Source organism: Onychomys torridus, chromosome 3, assembly GCF_903995425.1.
Source record: "Onychomys torridus chromosome 3, mOncTor1.1, whole genome shotgun sequence".
Taxonomy (NCBI): domain Eukaryota; kingdom Metazoa; phylum Chordata; class Mammalia; order Rodentia; family Cricetidae; genus Onychomys; species Onychomys torridus.
This window is the reverse complement of record NC_050445.1, coordinates 74,838,403-74,846,788: the sequence shown is the minus strand read 5'-3', so window position 1 is coordinate 74,846,788 and position 8,386 is coordinate 74,838,403. Positions and strand designations below refer to the sequence as shown.

General features: G+C 39.9%; 1 pseudogene; it reads left to right on the top strand.

Moving 5' to 3' along the window:
* Nucleotides 1–256: 256 nt before the first annotated feature.
* On the top strand, nt 257–454 carry LOC118581002 (annotated as a pseudogene).
* Nucleotides 455–8,386: the final 7,932 nt, after the last annotated feature.

Here is an 8,386-nt window from a genome sequence, read left to right as displayed (position 1 = left end):
ACAGCTAACACTTTGCCAAGTGAGCTCTCTCCCATCCCTAGTGCAGCTCTTTAAAATGAATGAATATTGAAACGCCAACAACTGAATATATAAATTGTGGCATCGAGTGAATTCTATGGTGTGTAACTAAAGTGGGTTATTCCTTATTGAATCAACAAATTGTGCATAACCTAGTGTTTCTTTCATAATTATCTCCTGGATCTTAGTGAATCCACTGAATCAATAAAGAATCCATTCTCTAAAGGGTAGCTCTTCAAAGACAGTACTTTTTGGACTCATTTCTGTAGTGTTACCAGAGAAATTCCTTAGAGCCTGTAGAGTTCTGGGAAACAAGAGGAAGTACAGCCTTCTCCCTGGAGCATGAAGCTGGCCATGGTGTTGCTCAGCCCTAACCACCGCCATGGCTGTTGATGACCATTGTCCTTAGGAGGGGTTGTGGGAAGATGGCATCTGAATGCCTATGTTTGGGAAAAAAGGAAAGAAAGATTTTCAAGAGTAAATAAAAACTTTCCCTTTTGAAGAAGGTCAAATTTTTTGATTGGACACATAATTGAATTTTAGGGGGAATGCAATCCTCCACTATTACTTAACCCATGGACAGATCTAAATGCTTAGTAAAATTTCAAGTAATACTCAAATCATTTCACTCATTTACTCTCTGGCATTATGTATGTACTGAGGGCAGGGTGGAAAAGTACCCTTTCTGGGTGTTTAAGGGTGTGTTTTGATGGGTAGTTCACCACATAGAGTTTTCTACCATCAAAGCTGGCCATATCGGATTATCCAGGTACATTTAATTTGTAACTGGGCTTAGTTTCCAAGCAGCCATTCCCCTCTAAGGAAACTATTGTGAGTCACTGATTTATAAAGCCAATAAAAAAGTGTAATATCCCAAATAACTTTTTAATATAAAATGGAAAAAAATCTTGTGGGTAATACTACTAAATAGAAAAGTAAAAATGTTCTCCCTGATCTGTGTTCTGTCAATGTGTCTGAGAATGTTGCAATAGGCAAACTAAGTCTCCTCTCTTGAATTATTGCTGTGAGTAAATAGAACAATGTAATCACTAAATACCAAATAAACAGAAACCAAGAGACAGTCTACGAGCTAACTTGCTGCTACCATTCAAAAATTGGCAAAGTCATGGTGGTGAAGAAAGCCACAGCATCATAGTAAGATGCACTGTGCAATTCTGCATTGCACTGGCCTGGGAAAAGGCCATGAGTGGGGAAATCATCCAAATCCAAACAGAGTGATGTAGTAGAATGCAGCACTCTGTCAGTGTTAATTTCCTCATTACCATCATGTTACACGAGGGTACACAACAATTTTGGACTATCTGCATTTTTAAAATATCTGAATAATTTAGGACCATGAAGTCAAATGATAATAATTACAAATTTATTATATCTCATGAAGTAACTTTTGGCTACAATGCCTTCAAAAGTTATATATTAAGCTCTTATTAATAAAGACATTTTCTTTGTGATAATGACTGATGCCATTGAGGACAAAAGTATAGATGGAGTCAGATTTTTTTTAAGAGTGGAATAAAGAGTGTAATAATGGTATAACCAGAGTAAATAAGGACCATTGGGGGCAGACCGGGGGCAGACTGGGATCACCATATTTAGGGAGCCTATTTAGAGAAGAACTTTTGGACTTACAGAGGAACAAACTGTAATAAAAATGAGTCATCCATCTCTATCCTCCAGCCACTCAGCTTTGTGTACAGTAAAACCTCAATAATAATGATTAGCTGCACAGGAACTGCTGAAGAGGTCAGCTTCTATATGGAATTATGACAGATTTCATGTTTTTCAATAATCTGAGACTGGCTGGCACAGGAAGTAAATTCTAGGCAGGTATATTTCTCACTTTGTTGGTATTTTTCCAAATTATCAATATTCTTGGCATTTATAATCAGCATATGACACTAGTCCATGAGCCAGAGAGGATGTCAAGTCAGGAGAACAGGCTTCCAGAAAGACATGGATGGTTTGGGGAGTATTTGGTGGAAATGCTAGGAATTTCTGAACAAAAAGAGGAAGGAAAATTGAGTGTCTTTATTTCCTTAGGGAAACCTTAAACTAGGAATCATAGGTAAATAGAGAAACTAACTCACAGAAGGTGTCTAATCAGGAAATCTCTGAAAGCCACTAGTCAGTTCCTGACTTCTCCCACATCACTCAGCCACAGTTGACATCTCAGCAGTCCATCAAGGACTTGATTCAGAATCTGAGACTGTGTGCTATGCTGCTGACCCTTGCCATGCTGCTTACTGCAAGGTTTTGCTTCCCGTTTTCATCAAGGGCACATATGGATACATTGCCATTGTTTTTCACCTGTCAAAACCGCCTGCAATCACACACTTGTCTCGGACTCTGGGTAACAACTCAGCTCGTTCTCATTCTTCTAAGGGGATATAAATCTCAAGCATTAATTCTATATTTACATATTGCCAAGTAAATGGAGGGATGCTAATTTACTTTCTCTGATTGTGTTTCTTTAATTAAGGGGTAGTTAGTTGGTTTTTTTAAAAATCTTCTTTCTAATTTAAAATGATGGAATTGTGAAGCTGTTTTATTTCCTATATTCACCACCTTAAAAATTCAATGTTCTAAGAGACAAAACTATTTATAGAAAGCCTGGGAATGTATGGGGAGGGCTGAATGTCTTTTAGGCCATGCTGAACTTAGCAAAAATTTTACACACATTTATTATTTATTTATTTACTTATTTATTTATTTAGAAAAAGCTCTTGTTTTTCAAAACACAATAAGATACACAAGGGGAAAACTTCAAAAAATACAGTGAAGACAGTGGAAACATTTTAGATGCTAGGATAATATTTATCATAAATGTGAATAAAATTGCAGATCATAGATTAATTGCTATTTTCAAAGTGCTTTAACTTATTTTGAGATTTCAGGAAAAAATGTTTTTTAATTGTACCCAAGGAAGACATAAATCATAGCTTAAATATTTATTCGCTCTAGCTTGAGCACACACATCTCTGGATTTTCACCCCTGGGTAATGGTAACAAAGAAAGATGGCTTGTCACTGAGAGTGGAAAGAGCGAGAGAGGCCGGAATTGAGTAACCTACTTCCTCCAAGACATGAAGGACATCAATTCATAGGGAGAAATACTTTTCAAAATGTTTTGAATTTTGAAAGCAACATATTTCCCCACAACTTTTAGGATATCTTTACAACTTTATTCCAATTTTGTTCACTCATGTCTCTAAAAGCAAAAAGAATCTGGAAGCACCACCAGCTAGACACAAATTCTGGGATGTGTAGTTGAAAGATTTCCAATGTCCCGTCTGGTCTGTGGTCAGGATAAATCTATCTCACCCGCAGTCCTGCAGCCACTTATAAAATAATCATTCAGAGGCTTCATGTTATTTACTAACTGTATGGCCCATGGCAGGCTTCTTGCCGGCTAGCTCCTTTATATTAAATTAAACCATTTTTATTAATCTATGTTTTGCATGTGGCTGTGACATTACTGGTCTGTTGGTGTCTTGCTGCTCCTTGGGCAGTGGCTGGCATCTCCTTCACCTCTGCCTTCCTTCTCCTGTCTCTCTCTTGGATTGGCTGCCCGGCTATAACCTGACTCGCCATAGGCCAGAGCAGCGTCTTTATTAACCAGTCATAACAACTCATATTCACAGCGTACAGAAAGACATCCCACAGCAGGGATGTCCTGTGACAAGAAAGCAAAATAAACTGCTGCAGCTAAGACAAGTGGAAGAATCAAGTCTGAAATCATACACACTTCTTGGAGGTAAACAATATGGACATGAACAGTTTTATCTTACTAAGTTTATCTGGGCCAAAAAAATTATTATAGCTTTTCTTATTTCCCCTAATTTAGCAAGAATAAGGAGCTATGGCTCAGTCATTTGTAGTTTTTAAATTTAAATACCTTTGCTTGTATTACAATCTGTTTCTCATATTCTTCATGAGCCATGGTGCCAACTCTTGTCTCAGCATAATCTTCTATGACTTAAATATATCAAGTGGATTTTTGCAATAAATCTATAAAAGTATCCATTGCTTTCTAATGAACAGAATACAGAAGCCAATGATGCTTTGGAACAAGTTGAAGTTTGGATGCCAAGGTAATTGTTGCTCTTTTATGTAGATCAGTGCTGTTTCCAAAGTGCCTTACATATCAGCATCCCCATCAAGCTCTAAAACACTGACAAGCATTTCAGATAAAATACAGACTCTCTGAAGCTGGTCATTTGTTGGATTCTGGATGCTTTTGTGAGCCAGTGCTGAGGAACACTGCTGCATACTTTAGGAGCAGGTAGGCCTCTCAGGAATGGAAACTGGGTGCTTGTTTCCTTCCCTTTCCGCTCACTAGCTGTGTGACTACAGTAAAGCTAGCTTGTCTACAAAATGGCTATGGAAACAGTACCCCCTCACAGGCTTGCTAAGCTAGCTAAATAACCATGTAAATGTGTATTTAGCAACTGAAAAGAATAAGTCAGGCTTCATGACAAGTGGAGAGAAGTTTTAGGGCAGCAATAGAGACTGTGTAGCACCCTACAGTGAGACATCTCACTGCAGGTGGAGCGTCTTCAAAGGTTTAGTGAGGGTTTGATTAAGAAGTCCAATTAATCATATAGACAATGTTGGAGAGTCTGATGATTTATTTAGTTGAAAATGACTCAAACCTGACACAAAATTTCAGATGCATATTAACTGAAAACACGAGTGGTTTGCGTGGTCCCTGTACAGTGTGGAAAAGTGCTCTTCTGTCTCTAGCTTTCCGTCCCGAACTTTATCTTCAGACATGGCCCTCCTAATCATTGTATGCAGGCCACCTGACATGTGTTCTACTGGGGAGTGAAAAAAGTAACTTAATTTCCATGTGGGCTAGGCAAAGTCCTAAGTCTGGGCTAGAGAGATGGCTCAGTGTAAAAAATAAAAAATAAAAGTGTTTGCACGAAAGAGTGATGAACTGAAGACTCCTGATGGAAAGAGAGAATAGACTCATGGATGCTTTCTCTGACCTCCATACAAAGGTAGCACATTTACACAAATGCATGCATACACACATGCACACACGCACACACACACACTGTCACAACCTCTATGCTTGTCTAACAATAAATTCACCACAAAGTTCAAGAAAATTTGATGCTCAAATTAGTTAGATCAAATTCATATGCTCACCCTGGGAGCGAGAGCTGGATGAGTGCTACATAACTACAAAAGAGAGAGGGATTCGTTACCGGGCAGAAGGAAGAGGGAGCCTGTTATCAGAAAAGGAAAACTGGAGTTAGGAAGGTTAACAGTGGATGCCATTCTCATCGGAGTAAACAGGGTATGCCCCTTTGAGATTCAGTTTTGTTGCAGAGTTTTATATTTTGTTTTAATTTCTTTTGGACAAAGTCTCTCTAGGCATCTTAGGGCGGCCTTGGACTCCTGAGTGCTCACACTGCAAGTGTGATCCTCCACCTCCTGAATGCTCACACTGCAGGTGTGATCCTCCACCTCCTGAATGCTCACACTGCAGGTGTGATCCTCCACCTCCTGAGTGCTCACACTGCAGGTGTGATCCTCCACCTCCTGAGTGCTCACACTGCAGGTGTGATCCTCCACCTCCTGAGTGCTCACACTGCAGGTGTGATCCTCCACCTCCTGAGTGCTCACACTGTGAGCCTCCATGTCAAGCTCTCTAAAATCCTTTTAAGAGAAAGCACAGTAGTTATTCTGAGTTTTAAAATAGAAAAGGTTCAGGTCAGAAAAGTATTTTGTCTGAATTCAGATTAAGATGTAATTGGGGGAGGACAGAAGACAGAGAGCCAGGGCAGTGCCTTGGGCAAAAGAGTGAAGCACTGAGCACTCTGGGATAACAGCCTGGTCTGCTTGCTGCCAAGACTGTCCCTGATTCTGTCAGAGCTCTGAAATACGGACTTCTTGGTGCATCCCATACTGGCATCCTTCAGCATTAAGTGTGGCTTGCATTTCACAGTGTGCCTAAAATGCCTCTGAGTCAAAATCAATTCTTTGCGGGGTTATAGATGGGATTGACTGTGGATGCCAAAACACTAACTCAAGCCAAAGAAGACTTGATGGTTTGACATTATCTGGATTAAATATTGTGGTTATGGACTCATTTCTTTCACATTTAAAAATGAGCCAGTTTCAACTCAAACACCTGCCAGAAGTTACCAGAATGGCTCTGTCTCTAACACTTGGACATGTTCATTCTGGTAACTGGTCAGCACAAGAGGGTGGAAGATTTTACTTCTCCTCCAAATATTGCGACAGGATCCCATGCCTGCTTCTCTTGTCTAGGCTTTCCCGGTCAACCCCATTTACAATGAACCAGAGTGTGGGCCCTGTGTCTGCAGCACATCAACCCTCCATTCGGAGAATGAGCAGGGTTTAGAAAACCACCGTCTCTCTAGGTGATCTCTGATTTCCCATAATTCCTTTCCATTCTGTCCTGCATCTTCCTACGTTGTGATTAGTAGGGTTTTTTTTTAATGCTGTTTATTTATTCTTTGACAATTTCACACACGAATCCTATGTGTCTTGATCCTATCAAGCTCATAAACACCCTAGACATACTCCAACATGTCTCTTTTCCATCTCATGTTCCTCCTTTGTTTGTTTGTCTTTTGTAACCCTCTCAGTACAAGTAGTACCCTCTTCAGGAATGTGGACTGTTCTTGTATTGACCTTGAACAGGTACCTATAGCTACAGTGAGTTCATGAGTTCATGCCATGTGCCCCAAAGCCCCTCATACCTCTGAAGCTGGGTTAACTATATCTTCATATGTGTCCGTATGATATGCTATTATAGAGTTAATTGCAGTACACTTTAATGTGTTCTTTGGATCATGGTACCTTACTTGAAATTTAAATTTCTTGAGGAGAGAAAGAAAATGCTACTCACTGTTTCTAACTCTATGACTCAGGCCTGTGTTTTGAACTGAAAATGAAATCTTTGCACTTGATGCACTATTTGTAAGGTGTATTGCCCAGAAGAGTCAAGTAAAGACCACTACAGACCCTGAGATGTGGAAGCAGATCTGATGCCATGTGGTAGCTTTTCCCAAACTGGCCAAGTGTGGGTTCTTCTACTCCAGGCCAAGGGAATCTATCTTTGTCACCAGGCTGTGCTGCTACCAAAGCTGTCTACCTACATACAGATACAAAAACACACTTAGACCGTAGTTAGAGTTAGGATAGTAATTTTTCACATTTAAAAAGTTAAATTTCAATACAGCAGATTCTGATTGTAAGCAAAGAATAACTGGAGACCAGAGGCTATACAAAAGCCTGTGAGCAGTGATAAAAGTTACTGAGTTACTGGAGACCTTTCTCAAAACAAACAAAACTTCACACAAACAAAAAATAAAAATAAAAAGCCTTGGGGTCCTTTTAAAAGGGAATATTTAGGGCATATATATAATAAGTTAATCATAGAAACATGTATACTCAGAATCATAAGATATCAGAAAACAGTGGTGGATAGGAGTGTGTTTGAAGCCAGGATCACTCTGACCTCATACACAATCTAGATATGGATAAGAACACAGAGAGCCTGTCACTGGAGGGGGGCCTCAGCTGGCACGTGGGATTGTATAACTCCTCTTCCAGTTATTTTCATACTGAAGCCAGTGGCAGTTATTATTGAGAGTGAAGAAGCATTCACAACAATAAAAATGTTCAGGAAGGTATAAAATATAATTTTAACAGAGTAGTGGAGTAATGAATGACTTCCATATTACAAAGTCTTCTGGTTGATGCTCCGTCATTGGATCTGGGTCACACATCCTGCTACTTCCCACTTAGGACACAGCACTTTTCTCACGAGCTTCTCAGGCTTCCTCCAGCCTTTCCTAACACTCCCTGCTGGTTTTGTAGTATCCACCTGAATCTCCCACACCTCCTGACTCTTTCTGTCTAGCCTCCCTAGGTGATCTCATCCGTTCTTAGTCTTTCAAAGACTACCATGTGCCAATGGTTTCCCATTTCTATTTGTATCCCTGACATCTCTGCAGAACTCTAGATAATTAAATGTTGTTCAGCTTTCTATGGCCCCACATTGGAACGCCAAAATGTTGTTTGTTTTTGCTCTTTTGGAGCCCACTACCCAGTTCCCAAGTAAACACACGTGGAGGTTTATTATTACTTATGAATGCCTGGCCTCAGCTTGGCTTGTTTCTAGCCAGTTTTTCTTAAATTATCCCCATCTACCTTTTGCCGCTGGGCATTTTCCTTTCTCTGTTTCTGTATACCTTTCTTTGTTTCTTACTCCGTGGCTTGCTGTGTAGCTGGTTGGCTGGTCCCTGGGTCCTCCTCCTTTTCTGGATACTTTTCCTCCCATATTTCTTCTATATATTCTGTCTCCT